The sequence below is a fragment of the Gracilinanus agilis genome, chromosome 1, assembly GCF_016433145.1.
Source record: "Gracilinanus agilis isolate LMUSP501 chromosome 1, AgileGrace, whole genome shotgun sequence".
Classification (NCBI taxonomy): domain Eukaryota; kingdom Metazoa; phylum Chordata; class Mammalia; order Didelphimorphia; family Didelphidae; genus Gracilinanus; species Gracilinanus agilis.
Genome location: NC_058130.1, coordinates 514041930 through 514059299, shown reverse-complemented (window position 1 = coordinate 514059299; position 17370 = coordinate 514041930). Strand labels below are relative to the sequence as shown.

Sequence of the window (17370 nt, the reverse complement as noted above, 5' to 3'; positions counted from 1 at the left end):
TTTATCCCAAACAAAAAGGGAGAAAGGGGAGAACAGGGCTCTTATTCATTTGTTACTTCCCTGAAGTGGAGAGTCTAGCTTCTTAGGGGCTGTGAGGCTCCTGTCACAGTTAGGAAAGGGTCTGAAGGAAAGGGATGTGGGTATATTAGGGGGTTGGGCTGGGATTTTCCTAATGGCACTTGTCCAATAACTCCTTTGGGGTTAGATTATAACTGCCCAGAGGGATAGAAGAAAGATTGTGAGAGCTTTTACAGCTGAGGAGGGAGTATTAGGCTGTTTTGACTGAAAAGTAGGTATGACTAGATTGAAAGAAAAATCCTACAATTGACTCCTGGAAGGAGTGTGAGATGTGACATACGGTCATGGTAGAGTGAAATGAATGGGGAAGAGAACATAGGTTCAGATCCAGACTCTGCTTTGCCTGTGTAATAGTGGGCAAATCACTTAATTATATGGGCCTTATTCTCCTATGAAAAATGGATTTTCATGTGCTTTTTGTACTCTAACTTCCATCTAAGTTCATTTTTTTAAACTGAGTTATTTTTTATTATTTTAAAGAATTCTTTCTGTCAATGCCTAGCTGCACCTGCATATCAATTTTATAGTCTTTGAGATTTCTGGGTTGCTGAGAAGTGACTTGCCTAGGATCACACAGCCAATATGTATCCCAGAACGAACTTGAACTGAGTTCTTCCTGGCTGGGAGACAAGCTCTCTATCCACTATTCTGTATCTCATATTTTCAACATCAAAACACTCTTATCCTTTCCCCTCTATCAGAGGTGGCATGGGGTAGCAGAAAGAACCCAATATCAACTCCGAGTTCAAATTCTGTTTCTGCCACTATTACTTGATGTAACTCCAATGTGACTTTCTCTGTAAAATAAGGGGTCGTAGGGTTGTAGACACTCTCCTAGGTCCCTTCTAGGGCTAAATTCTAGAGAGACCTCACCTCTATCTAAACTGAAAGTCTCGGAAATGCAGCTCCAGTCCCGACACAAATCTTCACTTGGCTTTGCCCGGTTTCCGTTCACCCCCCACCCCCACCCCAAAGCTTCTCGGGATGGACACACAGAAGAGTAAAACCAAGCCAAAAAAAGATCCAAGGGCCACCTCCCCCATTGAAGACTGTGTATGCAAATCGAAATACCAGGAAGTAGCTGGGAACCTTTCAGCCAACCCCCAGAAACCCAGCTTAGTTCCTCTCTGGCTGCATGATCTTGCTTCGAAACTCTGGGGCTGCTCCAGACTTTTTCCTGGCCCCTGGAAGAACAGCCCTACCCCCACCCTACCCCCATTCGCTGGTGGGCCTCAGTCGGCCACAACACAGTAGGGGTTTTTCCCTTTCTACCAGGAAAGATCGAAATCTTTCCCCCAATCCTCGTCCTCTTTTCTCCTCCCTCCTCCCTTCTTCCCCTTCCCCAAAGCCTCCCTGGGCATCGCCTCCCTCACTGTCTTCCCCACCCCTTCCTCCAACTGGGCCGAAGTCACCGTGGAGCTCCAGCGCGACACCCTAACTTTGCAAGCCAGGAGGGTGAGTAGCGGACCGGATCGTGGGACTCGGCAGTTCGATCGGGATAGGATGGGAGGAGGCGTCGCCTAGGGGAGAGGCGCCGAGGCTGCTTAGAGAGGAAAGCTTTGGGTCGGGGCTCAAACTGCCAGACCCAGATTTGCACGTCAGCAAACATTTATTAAGCGCTGACTTTGTGCCGGGAGAATAGCGCTGAAATGAGGGCCGAAAAGCAAGCTATTGGTCCAAAAACCAAAGAGAGGAAGGAGGGAATGGGGTAGGTGGGAGGGAGAGAAGGAGAGGGGAAAGAGAGAGAGAGTGGGAGAGAGAGAGACACACAGAGACAGAGACCGAGACAGACGGAGCCTGAGCGTTGCGGGGTGGAGGGGGAGGTACAAGAAAAGCGCCTGGCACCGAAGAGAGAAGAGGTGGGGCACGCAGAATCCCTTGGTCAACTGGAGTGGGGAGAAAGCTTCTTCCCCTCCCTGGTATCTCAGCTCTTGATTAAGGTACTCTTAGGTTTGTTGATTTCAGGTCCCCGCCCCACTTTCTTGGCCACAGGAAAAACGAGTGGGCGTCTGCAAAGCGGCGGGCAGGGGATGGGGGTTGGAAATCACTGCAGGTGCTTTACCTGTCACGGGCGCTGAGCCCAGGAGGGGCGTGGTGTTGGGGGTTCGTCGGCTGGACGGGGTGGGGGTAGAAGGTGGTATTTTTTGTTTTGGTTTGACTTGGGGAGTTGGGATAGTTGGATTTCTTTGAACGCTGTTCCCTCGAGCTGTGTGTATGCTGGGCTTCGCTGAGTGAGAGTGGATGTTGTGGGACGTCCCTTTAGCAGGTTGAAAAGGTTGCTGGGCTTTCTCCGCCTCCAGCGCGCTTTCCCAGAAGGTAGGGTGAAGTTACCTTCTCTTTCCCGATCAAGGGGCAGAGGTTTATGGGGGGAATTTTCAGCTTGCGAAATACAATCAGTTCTCTTCTCTGGGAGAGAATTAGCGATTAGTTAGAAACAATCTTCTTTTCTAGATGAAGATTCTGAGGCCCAGAGAAGGGATGGTCACACAGGTAGCGAGTGACCGAGATAGAATTTTACTTCCAAATCCTCTGAATAAGATTTGCTCTGTGAATCAACACCAAGCGTGAACTTAATGTCGCCTTTTTTAAAAAAAGAAAAAAGGAGGAAAAAAAAAAAAACATTTCTGGCTAAAGAGGAAGCTGAGTTTTGTGTCGTATGTCTTCAGGGATTCTGGTCATACCGTTATTGGGGGACATGGCTTGAGGACATCTGATAAGCTGTCCAGCCCTTTAGTAAGGAAGTGAGAGTTATTTTGAGACTTACAGAGGTTTGCTTTTCCTTTGCGCTGGGGGAAGGGTGTAGCTGCAGTTCCAACTTTTCCTGCATGATCTCGTTTTCTTTAGCTTTTTCCAGATGCAGTTAATGCATTTGAACTTTTTGGCCTGATTTTTAAGTCCGTTGAATTACTCTGCAGAGAAAGAGGGAGATGTTTTAAGGATCCAAATTGCATCCAAATTCAGTCGAATTGCTTTATTGCCAAAATATTAGACTGGTAGGATTTTTGCTCAATTTGTTGGTTTCTTACTCAATAGTTAGTCTGTGACAAACTTATGCTGCACAGATATAGCCATACTGTCATCTCTGTGTAAGAAAGGGAGTCTCTGCAATATATAATCTCATCTTCATAAAATAAGACATCCCCTAACTTAAATGCCCAATAATAAAAGCTCTAGAGTTGCCGTCGCTATTTGGAGTACAAAGACAATGTCTGAACCTGAAAAATACATGAGTGTAGGAGAAAAGAGGAACATTTGGAGAGTCAAAGGAAAAATTTTTTTTAAAGTAAAAGTTAAAAAAAAGAAAAGGTCAAGAAAAGATGTTAGAAACAAAAAAGATTAAAATTTTTCCAAGGGCAGTATCAGCATCTTAACAAAAAAAAGAAAGAAGAAAGAAAAAATTCAAGTTAATCAAAACTTTTTGGTGATCTTTTGGACCTAGATGAGGTTCTCAATGTTAGATGAAGGAATTCCTAATCAAATAAGCCTCTTTATGAATTTTCAAAGACTTGGGAATTTTAATTCTCTATAATGTATATGGTAATAAAGCATCAGTGATCACTATATTGAGAATGTTATTAAATGAGAAGAGTAATGTGTAGGGAGAATGAAAACTAAGTATTCTTTGGGTTGGTTTGTCTTTTTTTCTCTATTTAAATAAACATGCCCAATTGTAGATAAATTCAGGAAGACTTTCATTCAGATCCCTTCTCAGACACTTATTAGTTTTATGACTCTAGTAGTGGGTAAGTCACTTAACCTTTTTATGACTCATTTTTCAACTGTAAAATTATCATATTAAATGTACCTTGCCCATAGGATTATTGTGAAGTTCAAACATGATAATGCATGCAAAATACCTTGCCATCCTTAAAAGATTAACTAAATCTTTGGTTTAATGGTTAGTAACGATTACAATTAATGACACTCCTTTCCCCCATTGGCCATTTAACATCATGGTTTAGAAAGGTCTTGGTTTAGTTTGATAAGCTCTCAAATTATCAATAATCTATTAAAAAGGTTGTTTTTCTATCCTGGGGAAGTATGATACTAAGTGCTAATAGTTGACTTTTTGTCACTTAATCAGGTTTGGTCTTTGTGTTTTAAATATATGTGGAAAGACTCCAAGATCAATTCTCTTTTTCTTTTCATTATTTCTATGGAGGGAAAAATATTTTAGAGCAGCAGACAAATCATTGTGTTTATATTATTTAACATTTGTATCAAGAAAAGAATTTTTCAGAATTTTTGTGCTTTGAAGTGATTCAAGCTATTAAGATATTTTAAGTTAACCTTATAAATTAATGAAAAGTTATGTTTATCTAAAATTAATTGAAAAAGAAATATATAGCATCTATATAGACAGCTAGACAGTACATTGGATGGGACTTGGAGTCAAGAAGAACAGAATTCAAATTCTGCCATGGACACTTAGCTATGTAATCTAGGCAAGTCATTTAACTAGTCACTTTCCTCATCTGTATAATGGGCATAATAATTGCATCTACCACACAGGGTTGAGTGAAGATCCATGAGTGAATATTTGTAAAGCCCTTTATACACCTTAAAATGCTAGGTATGTCATGCTATTGGGCACAGAGAAGGCATTCAGTAAGCATACCTTGATCAATTCTAGGAATTTAGGTAGTACCGTGGATAAAGCTATGGCCCTGGAATTTGGACAGCTTGAGTTCTAATCCCATCTTAGAAACTTATGAATCTGTATCATCTTCTGCAAGACATATGATGTCTTTCAGCCTCAGTTTCTTTATATGCAAAGTTGAGGTAATAATAGCACTTTCCTCTTTAGAGTTTTTTAAGTAAAATAATGAGATAATATTTTAAAGTATTTTATAAATCCTAAGGTGCAGTATGAGCAGCTAGTGGTACAATGGATACAGTGCCAACCTGGGAGTCAGGAAGACTCATCTTCCTGAGTTCAAATCTGGCCTCAGAAATTTACTAGTTATGTAACCCTGGGCAAATCACTTAACCCTGCTTGCCTTAGTTCCTCATTTGTAAAAATGAACTGAAGAAGGAAATGGCAAACCACTCTAGTATCTTTGCCAAGAAAACTCCATATGGGGTCACAAAGAGTCGTTCACAAATAAAACAACTGAACAACAAATTTATATCATACTTTGTTATATTGAACTTTGGTTTCCATGAATAAAATTATAGGGTTGGGCTAATTGATTTCTAAAGTCTTATTTAACTTTAAATTTCAAGTGCCTCAGGGAATCATAGCAGAGTTAGAAATGGAAGCTGAATCACCTCATATAATATATATTATCCTGATAGATTATGTTTAATGTTATATCACATGTAACATTCACACACACATACATATATATAGTCTTGAAAAAATTAATAATTAAGGCAATGATTTCCCTACCTAAGGCCCTAGCAAAGATTCCTCAATGTTTAATAGAAAAAAATATCAAATTTAATGAATTCAAACACTATTTATCACATTTCCACGTAAGGGGAACATAGTAATAACATCTTCCCCTGATTCTATGTGTTTCTAAAATGAGTCTATTTTAAACTGGACTTCATCTATCTAAACTTGATTTAAAGGAGGGGCAAGATAGGTAGGAAAAAAGTTAATAAGATGAGGCCGGAAGGAGAAATTGATTAATAGGGAGCATGATGAAGCTGAGGAGACTCAATCTGAAAACACTAAACTCTTGTGTTCATCATACTCAGGTGCTTTCCCTTCCTAATGAACTGTCCTTTATTTCTGAATTTACTTAGTCTAGAGTTGTTGTTTTTAACCTGAGGACTGTGAAGTTACTTTAAAAATTATTTCAACAACTATAGTAAAATTTAATTGATTTTCTTTGTAATCCTACATATTTTATTTTTAGGAGAAGAGATCCATAGGTTTTAATAGACTACCAAAGTGGGGGGTTATGACATAAAAATTTAAGAATCTTTAGTATAGAGTATTGTGTGAGTTGTGGCGTTTGATGTCCCTAGATACTACTCAAAGTAAACATCGTTGTTTTGTCATCTTCCTGTCCATTTGAGGCTCTTTTGTGCCCTTTGCAACATCTACTATTTTGTCTGAAGTGCCCAAAAAGTAGTCCCTTCTCATGGGACCTAATTTTCCATCATTCTGGAGAATATGGCGTTAGCTGATGAGGAAGAGCAATGATGACTTAATAATAGATTAAGTGGAGGAGAATTAGAGATGTTAGTGATTCTGAAAACTTGGTAAAATTTAGTGAAATTAACAGAAGAACATGGAAGAAAACATAAAGAGTCTCTTTTGAATGTCACAAATATTGAAAAATTTGGCAGTTTTATGGGACTTAAAACACATACAGTTTCTGTATTTTCTTACATTTGTTTTGCTACTTTCTAAGTGATCTTTCTCCTTTCTCTTTGTCAATGAGAAATTTGGATGACTCAGTTTACCTTTGCCCTTTGAGAAACCTCAGCAGCCCTGTTTTGGGGTTGAATATGGACTTTAGAGCTATTTGGGAACCCTTAGCTTAGGTGGGATTTGTGGACATAGTTAATGTTAAATGCCCTTTATTTTTCCTTATTATGTTAAAGTCTCCTCTCAGGAGCCAAGTTCCTGAGTTTGACCCTTGCTTTTGATGTGTTATAGCTGACCCGTAGGTGGTACCTTTGAGGCTGGCTGCAAAGTTTTGCAGACTGTGGTTTGTCTCTGCAGGCTAACCATTGAAAACTCTCCAATAGGGTATAAGAGACGCCCCCCCCCCCAGTTCTGTCTCTCTTAGGAGTTGGCAATTAGCATGGTGTTTTCTCCCAGGGTGGAGTTGACATTGGAGTTGGCATTTAGTATGGTGCCTTCTCCCAAGGATACAGTTCCCAGAGTCCCCAGGGTGTAGTAGGCCCTGTGTGGTATGTGGCGTTGGATTCTTGAGTGACAGCTGAACCAATGGACCCTATTCCTAGTCCTGATTAAAGACTTCTTCTTTTTCAATTTTTCATCTGTTTATATAGCTCTTGTCATTTTTGTCTAAAACCATTCCCTTTGTCATTCCCCACTGTAAAATAATACCCCACAGTCGTATTCCACAATTTGTTCAACCTTTCCCTAACTGGTGAACATCCCAATTTTCAATTCTTTGCCACCATAGAAAAAGCTACTATAGATATTTTTGTTCATATAGGTCTTATTCCTTTTCCCTTGATCTCTTTGATATACAGACCAAGTAGTATTACTGGGTCAGAGAGTGCGCACAATTTTATAGCCCTTTGGGGCTATGTAGCTCTAGAGTGCCCTCCAGAATGGTTGAACTGTTTCACCACTCCAAAAGTTCATAAATGTACCTTGTCTCCTGCCCTCATCCCATCCAGCATTTCTCATTTCTGATAGATGTGAGATGATACCTCAGAATTGTTTTAATTTGCCTTTCTCTAATCAATAGTGAATTATAACTTTTTTTTACATGCCTATAGATAATTTTGATTTCTTCTGAAAAGTGCCTGTTCCTACCTTTCAATCATTTACCAGTTGGAGATTGGCTCTTGTTTTTCCATATTTGACTTAGTTCTATACTCAGTATATATTTGAGAAATGAAGCCTTCATCAGAGAAACTTATTATACAAGTTTTTAAAATTATTTCATTGTCTGTAGTACCTTTTAGCAAAATAATTTCCCTGATTTTCCCTTTTTAATAAGATCTTTTTAAATTTTGCTTTGTCTGAGATCATGACTGATTGCCAATACCTATCTTTTTTACTTTGAATCATATTAGCTTCTGCTCTAACCCTTTCTTTTAACTCTTTTCATGTCTTTCTGTTTCAAATGTGTCTCTTTTACACAACATATTAAATTCAGGTTTCTAATCTATTCTGCTAGCTGCTTCTGTTTTATGGATGAGCTCATCCCATTTATATTCACAGTTATGATCATTGTCTATTTCTCTCCATCCCATTTTCTCCTATTTCTTCTTGTCCCCTTTTTACTATCCTGCCTTTCCTCAAAAATCTCTTTTGCTTCTCACCACTGTCTCCTTTAATCCATCTTCCTTTTTATCACCTCCCTCCTTTCTCTTATCTCTTCCTTTCCTCCCCTATTTCCCTCTTGAGTAAGTTACATTTCTATTAACAACTGAGTATGTATGTATATTCTGCCTTCTTTGAACCCATTTTCTGTGATGTTTTAGCATTACTTGCTCCTTCCCCCATTATAAAAGCTTTTCTTTGTACTCCTCTTTTATGTGAGAAAAAACTTCCCCATTTTATCTTTCCCTTTGGTCTTCTTCCAGTGAATCACCCTCTATTTTGGGGGGGGGGAATTATTTCAACATAATTGACTCATATCCATGTTCTCTGTCTACTTAAACCCTTTCAACTGACCTAATAATGATAAAATCCATATTGGAGTTACATGAATCATTTTCTCATGTAGGAACATAAACTGTTTAACTTTATAGGGACACTTATGATTACTCCTTTGTGTTTATCTTTTTATGATTTTCTTGTGTCTTGTGTTTAAATGTCAAGTTTCCTATTCATTTTTGGTCTTTTTATCAGGAATGCTTAAAACCCCTCTATTTCATTAACTACCTATTTTTCTCCCTGAAGATTATACTCAATTTTTCTGGGTAGGTTATTCTCGATTATAAACCTAAGTGGTTTCACAATATTTAAATTGCTTCTTTTTGGCTGCTAGAAGCATTTTCTCTTTGCCCTGAAAGCTCTGGAATTTGGTTATACTATTCCTGGGAATCTTCATTTTGGTATTCTTTTTGAAGATGATCAATGGATTCTTTCAATTTCTATTTTATCCTCTAAATCTAAGATATAAGGGCATTTTTCCTGGTTTGTGCTCTGGAATTTACCTAGGAAGGAGCCCTGATACCCTGCAGAAACAGGTGTTAGCACTCTATCTTAGAATTACAACCAGAGACTCTGCTCTCTTGTGAATGATTCCCAGTGCTCTTCTCTACTGCAACCTCTAACTGCCTAAGGGCAATAGAGTTGCTATTCAGTGCCAGCCATACTCAGTGTCAGCAAAAAGTCCTCTGCAATCTCTTCTCACCAGTTGTCCAACCCTGATATTGTCTTTGAACTAAATGTTCCCAAAGCTGCTGCTGCTGTAGCCACTGTTGTGGGCTCTAAATAGTTTTCCACTCAGGTGTTAGAAAGTTCTTCTGCCATACATCCTAAATCCTAAGTTTTCTTAGTCCAGAAAAATTTCTCATCCTTATCTTTTGTTGGCTGTGCTGTTCCAAAATTTGATTTGAGTTGTTATTTTAAAGTTGTTTGTAGAGGAATATTGAGAGTTAACATGAGTTACCTCTAATCTGCCATCTTGACTGCCACTTTCACAACTTCTAAAAATATAAATCTATAATAGGGATGGGAGCAGGACTCAGAAGAAGGCTGAAGATGCAAGCAGGAGTGAGACTCTTTGGTTTTGGGAAATTTGAACTTCCTTGTTTGAGATTTTCAAAGTTTCGGTCCCTCCCTGAGAGTGTCTTGATTTCAGTTAACTGGAAGAATACTGATGAAATTCTGGGTGAAACATTCTTGGTTAAGAACCTCATGACAGTAGATAACCAGCAGATATTGCGCTTTCCAGCAAATGTTGAAGAGACAGCAAAAGCTTCCATTTTTATCTCACTAGATCTTTCTTCATTCTTGTTTTATACTAAACAGATTTCTTTTTCTCTCCCTGAGTAGATCTGTGGGGGGAGTAAATTTCTTTATTCACCCAGGGCAATATTCATCATGGGTACTTCTCTGTTAGTAGAGTTGTAGCGTTTCAATTTGTTTTTTTTGGCAGGAAAGAGAGATGGAACAACCCAGTTAAGAAACATGAAAGGGATCATCACTTCTCAGCTCTACTCTATGCTCACTTGGCTACCCTAACTCTTTTCCTGATAATTTGGTGATAAACTTTACTATTTAAAAAAATGTTCTCATAATAATTACCTTTATAAGAGCAGGGGTTCTTAACATTTCTGTGTTTGTAATAGACTCCTAGGTGGTCAAGGAAGAGATAATAAAGGAGAGGATAAGGTCTTAAGTATGGACTCCTTCTCAGAATAATTTTTGTAAAAACATAAAATGAAAGACATAGGTTTACAAGGGAAACCGGTTTTAATGAAATACCATTATAAAAATGTTTTTAAAAATCAAATTCTTGAATTCTAGGATAAGAACCTCTGGACTTGAGGTGGGTAGATGAATTGAGATCTCCTTTACTGCTTCCTTAATTGAATTCCTCTTTTACTTGCCTTTTGAGAAGCCCATCTGCTTCCAAATCAGACCAACTGGGAGTCTGGGGAAGGAAGTTATAGCTTATAGGATCAAAGGTTTAAAATCGGAAGAGGCCTCAGAGGTCATCTTGTCTAGCCCCCTCCTCTGCTCTGCCATTTTATAAATGAGGAAAATAAAATCCAGAAAGGTTAATTAGTAGCACACACAGGACTGAACTGAGGTCTGCCTCAAAATGAAATGCTTTTTACATACATTCTGCTCTCCCCACCCCAAACACACACACACACACACACACACACACACACACACACACACACACATACAATGTGAGACTGTATTTCTAAATCATGCTTTCCTTTCTTTTTTTCAAGTCCTTACCTGCCATCTTAGAATCAATGCTGTATATTGGTTCTAAGACAGAAGAGCAGTAAGACCTAGGCAATGGGGGTCAAGTGACTTGGCCAGAGTCACACGGATAGGAGGTATCTAAGGCCAGATTTGAACAAAGGGTCTCAAATCACTAGGCCTGGCTCTCATTCTACTGTGCCACCTAGCTGCCCCCATATCATTATTTTTTACAGTGTAGTAACCAAATACTTATACTGCTAAAAGTTTGTTCATTCACCCCAAAAAATTAAGTACCCTTTTTGTGTAAAATGCTATGTTAGAGTTATCTGTTATAAAGTTTAGGTAAGATACCTGTCCTTGTCCACTTAGCCTTATAATTCAGTAGTGGGACAAAGCATGAACACAAATAACTAGAATGCACTATATTATGTAATAAGTATGTTAGAGAGTTGTAAAACAGGGTTATGTGAGGTCTGAGGAGTGAGAAATCAAGAATTCATGGAGTCAGGTACTTTATTATTATTTAAGGGATGAATAGGAATTAAACACATAAAGAAGAAGATAGAGAGGGTTGAATTATAGAAAATAGTGTCAAACATATGGAAGTGGAATTGTATCTGGCATGTAAGTAGTCTAGTTTTTCTGAATCATATAGTTTAGAAGACATGAATATGAGAAGGCTGATAAGCTAAAATGGTATAAGATTGTAGGGACCTTGAATGCCAGACAAATGAGTTTGAATTTTATTTGGGAAAATAAAAGAGAAGCAGCAAGACCAAGTCTATGCATAAGAACAAATGTTGCGGCATCAGTATGAAAGACAAATGGGGGAGGGGGTTAGAGATTGGCAAGAATAACTCTTCCAAGCCTATTGCAATAGCCCAAGCCAATGGTCATGATATTTGTATAAGAGTTGGGATGGCTGGAACAGAAGAAGAGATATGTAGGGATGAGGAAGTAGAATCGACAGGACACAGTAACTGTTCACATCTGAAAGGGAAGGAAAAGGGAAGAATCAAATATTCGGGTAATAAACATTGGAGGCAGAATGGATGGTGGTGGTCTCTGAAATGGTAAAATCAAAAGGAATTGGTTTTGGGGAAAGGTAGGTTTTGAACATATTGAGTCTGAAATCCTATATCCAGGCAATGTTTCATAGGTAGATGAAGAAATATTTTTGTAATATCAAAGCTATATAAAGACTGGAACTGCAAAATTCAGAATTTATGACGTAAGGGTCATAGTCAAAGACATGGGTGGAATTACGTAGGGAAAGAAAGATAGAGATTAAGAATAGAAAGATGAGACCAGACTCTTGATGAAAACATTCATTAAGGTGCTGTGAAGAGGAGGAGACAGTAAGGAGAGGATAAGGTCTTAAGTATAACCATGGTAGTGTTTGATTGGAATGAAGTAGAGAAGTAGGTTGTTGAATTTGATAAGTATGATTTGAAAGATGAACATTTTGATGGGTCACCAAAGTGAATATTAATCCCCCTATGGATAATAGAAAACTAGGAGTAGATGATTCAGCCACTGAGAAAGTTGGGAGAAAGATATGAAATATGATAGATAGCAATGACAAAAATGGAAAGAGGGTGATATATTGGGATCATGTGGGCTTTGAAAGCGAAAAGTCATTTATGGATGGCAGTGGAGGAATTTTCTAGAAGCAGCAGTAGAGGACAAAGAATATGCATATATTTATTTTTTTAATATTTTTATTGATAACTTTTGTTTTATTATGTCATCAGAAAATTTCCCTTGATATTCCTTCTTCTCTCTCTCAGAGAGCCATCTCATATAACACATGTTTTGAAAGAAAAAATAAAATGAGGAAGAAGGAAATAAACAGCAAAACTAATCAATATATGTTTAAAAATCTGAAATTATACATAATATATCATACTCATGTAACTCAACATCTACAAAAGAGAGAGGTGGGAGTCTCTTCTAATTTCTTTAAGGCCATGCTTGTTCATTTTGTTTTTTGTTATTTGTAAATTTGTGAAATTTTTGTAATTTTAATTGTTTTGTAGTTCTTTCTGTTTACATTGATGTGGTCATTATACATATTTTGATTGTTCACTGTACATGTGCTGTTTTTTCCTCTTGGCCCTATCTCTTAGGTGGACTGGAAGAAGTGGCCTCCACTTATTAACCTCAATGTTATCCTCATGTGATATCCTCAGTAAAGGGTCAGGTTTCTCTATAAGTGAAGAACTGGAAAAAGGAAATTGAATGAAAAAATCAAGGATATGGAGAGAATTATTAGGACATCTAAAAGTTATATTCCAGAACGAGGTGGATGTATGTCTCCAAATTATGGAATTAAGGTCACTTGATTGGATTAATAAGGTAGTTCGTGTACTCTGAAAGCACTGGGAAAGAGTCTTGGTCTGATTCCTTTCTTTTTTACAATTCAGATCTCCATATAGGAAATATTTCTGTCTGTTTTTTGTAGGGTCTGTGGATCTCTCTTGTAATCCCAATGTATATTTTGTAAACCTTTCTTTTTAAAATCTCTCTTTTTTTCTCCTCCTCTTTTTGGGTAGGATCAGGTACAAAGCAAGGTATCTGTGAATTTCCTCACATGTGTCTATTATTAGAGCTTTCTTTCTTCCTTCCTTTCTTCTTTTTTCATTCTTCTTCCTATCTCCTTTCCTCTTCCTCTCCCTCCCTCCTCTTCTCTATTTCTTTATTATCAAATTGGGAGTTAGTTGTATTGTATGCTTAATCAAAATACTACAATGATAATAACTGCCACATAGAAAGTATTTAAGCTAGTATATATATATGTATATATATATATGTCATTGGCTATATAGTGCACTATAAAATTTGCAAAGCACTTTACAGACAACAGGGCAACAGGATGGTTTCTTTGGTTGTTTAGGCTTCTGAGCAGGTTGTCAGTACATCTCTCTACTACTTCACTATTCCTATAAATTATGGTCAATTCCACTATGGACAGGGGAGAGTAAAAGGGGGATTAACTAGGTCACTTCTCCTTTCCATGGAGGAAACTATGTTGCTCAATGTAGAAGCAAAGCTTGAGGAAGAAGAGATTCTCAAGTATCAGAGGAAGGAACACTTCCTCCTACTCTTTGAGCCTCAGAAGGGTAACCTGAGTTATTACCAGTAGAGTGCCACTTTTCTTACAATCCTGGCATTGATGTTTTCTCATTTCTTCTCACCGACTTTTGGCAAGGGAAAAATGGTTACTCAAAAAGTGATTACTCAAAAAGTTTTTTGCCTCTACCTATTTAAGAAGCAACACTGTATAGTAGGAAGAAAAAGACAGTATGGTACATTTGAAAGACTGCAAGATTTGGAGTCAAAGGATTTGAATTCAAATGTTGATTGTGAATACTGAGTAATCTGGGCAAACCACTTCACATCTGTGAGCATCAAGTTCCTAATCTATAAAATTAGAAGGCTTGTGTTAGATCACTTCAAAGGTATGTTTTCTGACATCGAATCTAGGTCAAATCTAGGAGGGCTGATCCTGGAATCAGGATAAATCTGGATTTAAATCCCACTCCTGATACTAACAGTTGGTGTGACCATGGGCAAGTCATTTCTACATCAGAAGAATGCAGTCTTGACAATAAAGTTCATTATCATAAACTATTCTATAAATTTCAAATGATTGTATGTATCGCTTATTTTTAGAGGGTTATATAAATGCAAGTTGTCCTTTATATAACACTTTAGGGTTTGCAAAGTGCCTTACAGATGTTTTTATATATTAATAACAAGATAGCTAGCATTTACATAGAATTTTATGGTTCATAAAATGCTTAACAAATATTATTTTATCTTTACAACCCTGAGAGGTAGGTGCCAGTATTGTCCCCATTTACAGATGAGGAAATTGTAATAGGCAAAGGTTAAGTGACTTGCTTATAGTCACACAGCTGTTGAAATCGTTTCATGATTCTAAGTCCAGTGCTCTATATACTGTGCCATCTATATGTTATATAATTATTATGCATTGTAAGTATATATTACATATTTATACATTCGATTCTCAAAACAACTTTAAAGTAGGTGCTCTATTAATAGTAATGGTTGTAGTAGTTAGGAGGTACTATGCTATTATCTCCATTTTAATGGATTTGTTCAGGGTCACATAACTGGATACAGCTGTGATTTGCCCAGGGTCACAGGGCTAGTAAACATCTGAATCTTAAATTTGAAATCAAGCAACTCCAAGTCCAGCCTCGGAATTGAAAAACATTGTCTGACTCCAAGTCTAATTTTCTATCAGCTAGTTCCTTCTGAGATCAGGTACAAGGTAAACCCAAAACAATGAAAACCCTTTCCTGTCTGGTACAACAGGTACTCACAAAAGGTTTTTGATGCTAAGTCAAAGCAAAACATTGCAAGCCAAACAATACAGAAGAAACCCTTACTCTTAACAGTAGATGTATTTCCCAAGAAATTGTTATAAAACATAACTCTTACTTTAAGCATCTTGGTTGAATTAGTTACTTTATGATATAGACATATATATATATATGTATATATATATATATACACTGAATTCTTGTCTAAAGCAAATGCCTACTCCTTAATTTATCTCTTTTCCAAGAAAACCTGATATGTAAAAAATTACCAAAAAAGTCAGATCCAAATCCCAAACATAGCATATAACTTTATCTTTGATTTAAAGAAAATTAACTCTTGTAGTTTTGGTATGGAAATTTTCATTCGTATGTAGTTAAATCTTTCTTTGGTAAGATTGATTTCTTATCTATGATAAATTATTAGTGTATATTATTTTATTCGTTGATTGAATAATGGAGCTTACTTGCTAGAGGACCACATCTCATATCTGTAATACGATGAAACAGGTGATTGTGTCTTCATGTTAGTTAAATGTAAATGGGAATAAAGAACCCAAAATGTCAGCTTCCAAAATTTTTACTNATATATATATATACTGAATTCTTGTCTAAAGCAAATGCCTACTCCTTAATTTATCTCTTTTCCAAGAAAACCTGATATGTAAAAAATTACCAAAAAAGTCAGATCCAAATCCCAAACATAGCATATAACTTTATCTTTGATTTAAAGAAAATTAACTCTTGTAGTTTTGGTATGGAAATTTTCATTCGTATGTAGTTAAATCTTTCTTTGGTAAGATTGATTTCTTATCTATGATAAATTATTAGTGTATATTATTTTATTCGTTGATTGAATAATGGAGCTTACTTGCTAGAGGACCACATCTCATATCTGTAATACGATGAAACAGGTGATTGTGTCTTCATGTTAGTTAAATGTAAATGGGAATAAAGAACCCAAAATGTCAGCTTCCAAAATTTTTACTTTAAACCAAAAAGCTTTACCATGAAGTTCTCCTTTAGAGAAGTCTGGGTATATATTTCTTTTTGGGGGGGAGAATCAGCACTATGACCTTTTGGGAACATATTTTGTCCTCTGGATAAGCCTATTACTACTGTTCCATCCAACATCTTTTTTTCCCCCTTTTTTTATTTAGAATATTTTTCCATGGTTACATGATTCATTGTTCCTGCCCCCCTCACCCCCACCCCCTGCTTTTTCCTCCTTCCTCCCAGAGCTGACAAGCAGTTCCGCTGGGTTATACATGTATCATTGTTCAAAACCTATTTCCATGTTATTCATACTTGCAGTAGAGTGATCTTTTAACATCAAAACCCTAATCATATCCATATCGAACTACATGATTGATCATATTTTTTTTCTTCTGTGTTTCTGCTCCCACAGTTTTTTCTCTGGATGTGGATAGTGTTCTTTCTCATAAGTATCTCTCGATTGTCCTGGGTCATTGCACTGCTGCTAGTAGAAAAGTGCATTACATTTGATTGTACCATAGTTCAGTGATGGGCAAACTTTTTAAAGAGATGGTTAAAGGAAAGGAAATGCTCATCTGTCAATCTCTTTCTAAGGCAACTCTTTCAAAGTTTCATTGTATTGTATCCTACTCATTGTATTTGTCAGATTAGGAATAAAGTCAGAACATTTCAGGGGGCCATATCTGGCCTGAAAGCCATAGTTTGCCCATCACTGTGTATCAGTCTCTGTGTACAATGTTCTTCTGGTTCTGTTCATTTTGCTCTGCATCAATTCTTGGAGGTCTTTCCAGTTCACATGGAATTCCTCCAGTTCATTGTTCCTTTCAGTTTCAGCACAATAATATTCCATCACCATCAGATACCACATTCCATATTCAGCCGTTCCCCAATCTATGGACATTCCCTCATTTTTAAATTTTTTGCCACCAACAAAGAGTGTGACTATAAATATTTTTGAACAAGTCTTTTTTTCTTTATCTCTTTGTTGTTTAGTAAACATCTGGATCTTAAATTTGAAACCCAACAGTGGTATGGCTGGGTCAAAGGGTAGGCATTCTTTTAAAGCCCTTTGGGTATATTTCCAAATTGCCTTCCAGAAAGGTTGGACCAATTCACAACTCCACAAGAAGTGTATTAGTATCCCAATTTTGCCACATCTTCTCCAACATTTATCACTTTTCTTTGCTACCATATTGGCCAGTCTGCTATGTATAAGGTGGTATTTCAGAGTTGTTTTAATTTGCATTTCTCTAGTCAAGAGGGATTTAGAACACTTTTATGTGCTTATTGATAGTTTTGATTTCATTGTGTGAAAACTGCCTATTCATGTCCCTTGACCATTTGTTCATTGGAGAATGGCTTGATTTTTTGTAAATTTGACTTAGTTCCTTA

General features: G+C 37.2%; 1 protein-coding gene across 1 annotated transcript in view; it reads left to right on the top strand.

The window, feature by feature from the left end:
* Positions 1-1236: 1236 nt before the first annotated feature.
* The window catches only part of LYN (LYN proto-oncogene, Src family tyrosine kinase), a 140073-nt gene continuing 123939 nt past the window's right edge, over positions 1237-17370 (top strand). The window contains exon 1 of the mRNA XM_044666245.1: positions 1237-1533. The gene's annotated coding sequence lies outside the window, so the exon portion shown is untranslated. The remainder of the gene's footprint in view (positions 1534-17370) is intronic.